The following is an 8503-nucleotide window of genomic DNA, read 5'->3' as shown; positions in this document are numbered from 1 at the left end:
GTGCCCCAGAGGGAATGAACAGCACAGGGAATCATCAAGTGATCCATCCCCTGTCGTGGATGGACCCAAATAAAGCCCTTCTTGGTTTCTGTGAGGCTTCTTAATTGGAATGCAACAGGTCTTTGGACTCCTTCTGGTAGGGTGACCAGCTAGCAAGTGTGAAAAATTGAGAGGGGGGTGGGGGGGTAATAGGCCCCTATATAAGACAAGTATCGGGCCTGTCCCTATCAAATGGGGACATCTGGTCACCCTACCTTCTGGCTGCTTTTGTGTGAGCACTGCTCGTAGCCCACATGAAGCTGCAGCTGCTGCTCCTCTTGTTGGAGAGTTTAGTGCCAAAGCACGCAGCCATGGCCGGCGCTTTTATTTTATTAAATGCACTTTGTGGTGGGCTACGCCAGCCTCTGCCTCCTTTCCCAGGTCTCCTCCCTGATTTCCCACTCTCCACGCTGGCAGTCCAGGGGGCTCTTTTCTCTCCCTCGTTAGGGAGAGGGAATCACCCATGTACTGTGAGGACAGACACACGCTGAGCCATGCTTTAAGCAGCAACCAGGTAACTCCCCATAACCAGCAAGTTCCCACATTTATTAAGCTCCCCGCTGCAACACATCCTGCTCCTCTCTAGGAACAGTGGAGGACCAGGAACTCTACAACCCTTCCATGGGGCGGATGCAAGAACAGTTAAAACCACTGGCTGAAAAATAATTTGGAAGATCTAATGAGTCTGTAAATACATTAGGTCAGACAGACACCACTGGGCTACTGTTTGCACCACCCAGGGGATGTTTGTTCAGCCTGTTGGCTCTTTGCTGCAGTCGCTCCTCTCAGGGCCTGGCAGCTCTCTGTGGCATCCGGCTGGAGAATACTGAAGAGGAGCAAGTCACCATACAAGCACATGCTCAGAGAAAGGCTGCTGGGCTCAAGTGACCTACTTGCCATGGCTGGCTCTGCCATGGGTCTTAGCATAATTCTTTGCCATTGCAAAGGACTGTGGGTCACAGGAGGATTTTTGGAGGTCACACCACAATATTTTCCTTCACTTGTGCACTATTGATGCACGTTGTGCAACAGCTGCCGTGTTCCACGCCAGAAGTGCCATCCATGAAGCCTCAGCGCACATTGAGACCTTGGCTGAAAGGCCTTCACAAAGTACAAGTGCATGGGGGGGGGATGGAGGAATTACCTACAGAAATCTAATTCATTTGAAAAAGAAGCCCTTGTCTTTGCCACTGGTACAGCACAGTAGTGTCTAGAGACCCCATGGCCACCGTTGCACCGGGCGCTGTATGAACACGTAGTGAGAGACAGGCCCCGCTCTGAAGATCTTATATCTGGTCAGCAGCAGAGCTGGGAACAGAATCCATCTCTTTTAGCGAGGGCCGCGATCCACTACACGGCAGCACCGCTCTGTTCACAGGGCTCCGAACGAGCCTCTGCACCAAAATATCAGCTCTGCAGCCATTTTCGCTCCTCTTAGGAAAGATCAGCTCAGAGAAAAGGGGTTTTTTCCCTGGACTTTCTTCCCCTGTGAGCTGCATTGTCCTAAGGATCAGGGCTGGCCTAGGTCTGTTCTTTGCCATAGGGTATTTGGAGAGGACTTGCCTGTGCCTTCCCTGATGGGTCGAAGAGGAGAAGGGGTAGGCTGCTTTTCTAGACTGCACTGTTGGTTCACAGGCATGATGTGGTGATGACCTAGAGGGCTGAGGACAGAGCTGGGAGCTGGAAACCCTCTCTGATCAAATCCTGGTCCCTCCATGGCCTAGGGTAAATCCTCCTCCTCCTCTGTACCTCAGTAGCCTCCCTCTCCCCACCCGGCAGATGAAGGTAACAAGCAGCAATGGCTGGAAGTTGAAGCTACTCAAGTTCCCACTGGAGTTCAGGCACCAACATTTAACGGTGAGGGCGATTAACGACTGGCCCACACACTCAAGTGATGTGGTGGATTCTCCTTCTCTTGGAGCCGTTAAATGAAACTTGGGCATCGTTCTAAAACACATGCTCCAAGTCAGCTACACACTGCTGGGCTGGAGGTAGGACTCGCTGGCTGAGGTTCTCTGGCCAGGATCTGCAGTGCATCAGACAAGACGATCATGCTGGTCTTGACTGGCCTTAAAAACTGATGACTCTAGGATCCTGCTCCAGCACTAACTCAGTTATAGCACGGGGGCCATGAGGATTAATTAGCTAATGACTGTAAAGTGCCTTGATTGCTAGGTAGGTGTCTAGTGGAATGATTCTGTTATGGCTGGGATCTCGCTCCTCGGTTTGGTGGTTTGTCGTTAGCACGCAACTCGCCTGTAAGGAGGGAATTCTGCACCTTGAACTGTATTTTTACCTGCAGCTCTGTCCCGGTGACGAATCAGCCAAAGTTCCAGGCCAGGCCAGTGTGCGTTGGCGTAGAGCAGGTCTTGAGCAGATGCCGTAATCTCCCCTGGTTGACACCAGATGGAGTCTCAGGAAGGGATCAGCTCTTAATGCCTGGGAGTCAAATGAGGACACCGCAAGCCGTATTGTTCCAGTTCCCAACTTCTTCAGGTCCCTCAATGGTTTCAAGGCCTGATCTCACCCTCATGACTCAGGTAAGGCTCCGAGGGCCACTGGAGTCAGTGAAATATTTGCTTGGCTGGGGAGAGCAGGATCTGGCTTTGCTCCACTGTGGACAATGCATGGACAATGACACTCAGGGGGCATTTCTGTTCCTAAGGTCTCTTTCAAGTTCCTCCTCTCAGCTCGAGCTGGGATTATCTCACATTGCACCAAAAGTGCTTCCCCGCCCAGCGGTGCTTAGGAGGGGAACTAAGGTCAAAGCCTTTCAGATTGGCATAGTTATGCACAGCTGCCAGAAATACACTAACCACGGACCCTCCCCCCAATAACAAGAGTGACATTCTCACTCATCCAAAGAGAAAGGTGCTCCACAGCGTCTTCTAGAGACATGGAGATCTGCACATCAGAACCCAGCTTCCAGAACTTTTCATTCTGGTGGTACGCAGCCATCCAAAAATGGGCCTATTAAGAATGCCCAATTACCGTGATGTTGGTGATGGCTGGGCACCTATGAACCCAAGGGAACTCACCATGGTGTTATCTGCAGTTCCTAGTGTTTTCACAAAGTGGGTTCATGATTCTGCGTTTGACGTGCTGTTTTGGAATCAGACCCCCTCCTTGTGCATCTGGGGGATCTCCTGCCACTAGGCTCCGGGATAGGGCAGCTTCCCAAGGACAAAGTTGAAACCCAGTGGGCTGAACTGTCAATCATCTGTTCCCAATCTGCTCCTGACTTTCTCTCTCTAAATCAATCAGAAGTTAGACGCTGCATAGCGTTGGGTGCTGTTCAGCTGTGTCGCTAGGATGGACCAAAACACCCCAGCCCACCACGCTCTCAGACTCGCCAGCGACGCACGAAGGGTTGCACACCCTCACCCTACCTGGCATCACCGGTGGGGCAGCCCCAGGGCTTTGTGGCTCTAGGAAGTTCACTTTATGATGCCTGGTTGTGACGCCGTCAATGGGGGTCAGTCTGGCTGGCACAAAGGTCCGTAGCAGATGATGCTTGTTTGATGAGGCGGAAGAAGAGGAGGAGGGGAGAGTACTACGGTTGTTACAGCTCATGGCCAATGTGGGGATGTGGTTGGTGCTGTGCTGGGGGTGGTTCTTTGAAGGGTGGATTCTGGTGTAGGTGGGAGCAAGCCAGCAAGGGGCAGCAGTTAAAGGTCAGAGTTCTCCTGTCCTGCTGCTGTGAGTTATGCTCTAAGAAGCCTAGAATAATACGTACCCTTGGCCAATAAAAATGGCTCTCTATGCAAACTGCATTTTTATTAGTTCCTACCTTATTTTTATTCTTAAACAGGACAAAATGGAGCACAGAATCAGAATGTTAGGAGAGGAAAGACTAGGGAGCTATTCCATCCCCCTGGCAATGTTCAGATCGCCACTAAGGCAGCCATCAAATGATGGATGCTACTATTGTCCACAGCTGGTTCATGTGAGTTCATTCAATTTCGATTATAGGCAGGAGTGCAAGTAGGGCAGTACTCTCCAGTACGCAGTACCGGCAAGAGATTTTTAGCGGGTACGGGGTACCGGAAAGACCTCCGGGAGGCGGGGGGCTGAGCAGAATGCAGCTAGGGAGGACATTCGTTCTTTATATGGCTTTAACAGCACAATACATATGCTAACAAACTTAAACATTGGTCAGGAGTCCTCAAGAGGGAGGCGTGGAGGGGAAGGAAGGTGTTTAAACAGTGTTTTTTATTCTGTTTTGCCCCATTGGTCTGAATTATCCATGACACTCATACTGCATCACATCAAGTTCCAACCCTTAGAGGAATGCCTCTGCTTGCATTGACCAGAGGATGTTTGGATTACGATGTCAGCCCAGTTTGGCAGCCTGATGGGAATCAGGTGTTATCCCCAGTGTACATAGAAATCTTCTTTGCAGTCAAACTAGTCTAACATGCATTTTTGTTAACTGGAACTGGAGCAGCAAAACAAATACCTCATTTGCCAGCTTTGTGGGTGAGAGAACTATTAGTGAAGATTATAATGCTGGACACTGATGGCCTTAAACCAGCTGCCTCAGGAATCTGCCAAGAACTTTGCTGAAAATACGTTCCTCATCTTAGCAACAGAGCTAAGACTTATCACACATCTGCCCACCTTTATTCGAATGAAGCTCCTTCCGATCTGACAGCTCAGGCATTGTCAGTTTCATCCAGAACAATTTACAAACTTGGAACCTAATCCTATAAACCCTTAATCATTTGATCAATCCCATTGCATGACTATAGACCATTTTTGTGGACTGGTAAGAGTTTCAGACGTCTGTGCTTATAAAGGAAGTTGAATCCCTTGAAATGCAATGTTTGGGTACAATACCATAAAACAGTTTAGGATACAGTTCTACTTACAATTTGTTTTTTTTAATAAGTCATATATAGGCTGAAATGGCCCTCACCCAACTCTCATATTCCATATAAACAGACTGAATACTACATACGTGGGGGGAAAGTGAGTAGTTAAGCATGTTGATGTTTGTATATACAAAGTGGGGGGTGTCCGACAGGATGGGGAGAACATGGGGGCCCCGGGCTGGGGGTGGGGAGGAGTCACATGGGGAGGTCACGTTCCCCCCTCCCCCAGTGCCCCTCTCTTGAGTGCAGTACCAGCAAGAAATGATTTCTACTTGTCCCTCTGCAGGGGAGGCTCTGTCAGGCAGGACACGGGGCTGAACTGGGGGTAGAACCTGCATTCCCTGCTTCAGCTGAAGTCACCTGCAGAACTAGCCCTCCAAGGTGAAGCCCTGAGGGCAGATGCCCGAGCGATGCAGCCAGTGGGGAGGAGGCAAGGAGATTTACACTGCCCATCCCAGGGGGCTGCTGTTACGGACGTCAGCCTCCCCCCACAGCTGCCTGTGGGCTGCAGGAGGAGCCCAGCATCCCCCCGCAGCCCAGTGCTATGGACATGCCCCAGCCAGCCCCTTACACTGGGGCCTGCTCTGGTCAGCCCCGCAGTGCTTCTGTGCCAGGGGAATCTCCTCCAGTCCCTTGGGGCTCGGGGGCGGGGGGGCGGTTAGACTTGGCCGATAGGGTGGAAAGTCCCACTCTGACCTTATCTTCCCAGCAGTTGGGGCATCCCACTTGCTCCACGGGCAAGAATGAAAAGGGATCAGGCCTTGGCTCTAGACACCAGATTGGCCATAACCAAAACGCTAATGGACCCAGGGGTTACCTAGGTATCACTCGGGTCCTAAGCTGCAATAACCCAGGTTCCTGGGTCACTCTTTAGAAGTGCAGCACCAAGACGAGCCATGACACGGAGCTGCATGAATCCAGCCTGCGGTTATCCACCTGCCTCACCCACCCTCGCGCCCGCCCAGCCCTGTCCCAGCATGCACTGGGTTTGTTGTAAGAAGACCTGGCACTGATTCCCTGGGGCAGGACCCTCTTTGCTGGGTGGATGGAGGCATCTGGAGGGAAGCCCCTAGTATCCAAACCACTGAGTGATTTGGATCTAAGGGGAGATGAAGCAGCTCCAAACTCCAGGACTGGCTGAGCGGCATCTGTGGCCAAACGTTGAGCCTCGGGCCTGGCCCAGGAGGCAGGCCCGAGTCCCTTTTGCACCCCCCCAGCATGCCCAAAGAACGGCTAGTGCTCTTCCACCCCCAGTTCAGAGGCTGCCCAGCCAGAGAAGCAGTCGACCGCGAGTGCACGCAGGCCAAGTATTACCCTCAGCATGGACACGAATCCCCCATCTCGCTCCGGGCAGCCGCCGGCTCATGCATTCCAGCCCCAGGACACTCCAAGGGGATGGGAGGTTAAATTCAGCCCTGTTCACATTACAGCCACTTGCCAAAACCGGCTTCCTGATCAGGCAGCTCTGACAAGCCACAGGCAGCAGAGGACCTGGGTGTGGCTGGTAACAGGAGCCCTGCGGGGGACCGAGAACGTCTAAAGGTGCAGGAGTCATGAGCCACCCGACTCCTTCACACACAGCGGGGCCCACACGGCCTGCTCCTGCCCTGGGGGGGGCTGGGCCAGGGCTTCTCAGTGCAGCATCTTCCCGAGGACAAAGGACCCCCCCAACCAGCTCAGTTCTGCCCTCACTTACAGCCATGCCAGGCCATGGCATTCACAGAGCAGGGCTACGGTGCAGTCTCTGCAGCTAACAGTGTTAAAGGGTGTAGGGCCAGATTCTGGGGTAAATCCGGAATCACTCCATTGGAGCCAGTGGGGGTGACTCCGGATTTACGCCCGTGCTTCCTAACCAATGAATAGTTTAACAGGAAGCATTAGCTAGCGCTTAGAGCGTAGGGCGAGGCACTCAGGAGCGCTCTGTTCACCACCCATCTCTGGTAGCGTCTTCCTAGGAGGAAGGTCATGTATCTTCTTTGGGCCTCAATTTCCGCACGTGTGAGATGATGGTACGGAGCCACTTCACAGAGGCTTCATTCGCTCAGGCCTTAAATTGCACTGAGATCCTTCGCTAGGCGGGGGCCACAGAACTGGAGCGCTGTTATTCGTTTAGCTAGGGGAGTGTCCACCGTAGGCTGGTCGGGAGCAAAGCAACCATCATTTTTCCCTCTCCCCGCCCACCCTGTGAAAAAGGAAGCACAGTCCGGTGCTGGTGTCAGGCTGAAAGAACAACCGTCTTTAATGACTAGTTCCCTGTGGGCAGTGTCCCTTCGGTCTACGCCAGCCCCAGGCTCTGCCTCAGCGGGGTGACTATTCGCACTTTAGATTATGCCCCGTGCAAATCGGTTCTGAATTTACTTTTCAGCCTTGATGTTACTTTGCCTTGTGCCCTTCCGCCCCCGGGACAGTGAAATTAAACTGGGCCCGTCTGGCTGGCCCGTGTCACTTCTTGCTTCCTAGGCACCGTCACCACGTTGTGATGTCTGTGTTCACACACGGCACGCGGAATGGGGCCTTCATAACCCGTCTCCACCCCCACCCCCAAAAACCCCGACACCCTTGCATTGCAAATAATGAAAGATCCTGACAAACTTTTCTAGACTATTTTTGTGCTAAGACCCTTTTTAAAAGACCAGGAAAAACCCTTAAGATTCCTGGACAATGTTGCTTCCACCTAATTATTGGGCCGTGATCATTCTAGTCTGCACCAAAATATCCCCTTCGCCCCCCAGGAGCACTGGCATGGAGGGAGCCTGCAATCCCAGGTAGTGTTCCCCTTGGGGACGTGGGGTTGCTTCTGGATGTGCCAGCACCAGGCTGGGAAGCCAGGGCTGGAAAGGCTCCTCCCTCACTCTCAAGCCAACACTCAGTTGCTCTCATGCCTTTGCCATGAAATCCAGGCCCCTGCCGTTGGGTATGGGAGGATGCAGCTGCACAGATGGGGCTCAGAACTCTCCTCGATGGAGGCGGGGGCGCTTGGCAGTGCGGCGGAGAGGGGCCGGGCAGCAGCCCGTAAGGAGCGGGGCGGGGAGGGGTTGAAGGAGGCCGTGGTCTTGCAGAGGAAAGCCGCTCAGAACGTAGGAACTCGCCAGGCCTTCAGGGGCAAAGGCCCTGACTCGAGCCGCCGCAGGAGAAGGGGGCTGTGCCATGTCCCTTAGCGGGAGCCGCTGAGGACCTGGGACGAACTAGTCGGTCTCCTGGCTCCACAGCTGGGCTGGTGCCTGCGGCGATGGAGCAAGGGGGCACAGGAGCTGCACGGGGGGGAGCCCAGCTTCAGCAGCTCCCCAGCGGCAGCCCCGCTCAGGACTCACTCCGCCTCCGAGCCCAGACAGCGGGGCCCCCGCCTGCTGCACGTTCCTCGGGGAAGGAGGAGGGTTTAGGGCCAACGGGGGGCCCCAGGTTGGGGACAGGCTCCTGTGCTGTGCTTGGTGGCGAGCCGGGAGGCCAGGGCGGTGGGGGGTTCCTGGGCTGCGCTGGGCCTTGCCCTATAATTTGGGTGTAACATGGCCCATGCTAACGTTCAGTTAGCAGTAGATGCGTAACATCCCACCGGACCCAGGTATCCAGGCAGAGCTAGCTCCGAGAAAGGT

Source organism: Mauremys reevesii, linkage group 1 (genome assembly GCF_016161935.1).
Source record: "Mauremys reevesii isolate NIE-2019 linkage group 1, ASM1616193v1, whole genome shotgun sequence".
NCBI classification, from domain to species: Eukaryota; Metazoa; Chordata; order Testudines; family Geoemydidae; genus Mauremys; species Mauremys reevesii.
Note: the sequence above shows the minus strand (reverse complement) of the source record.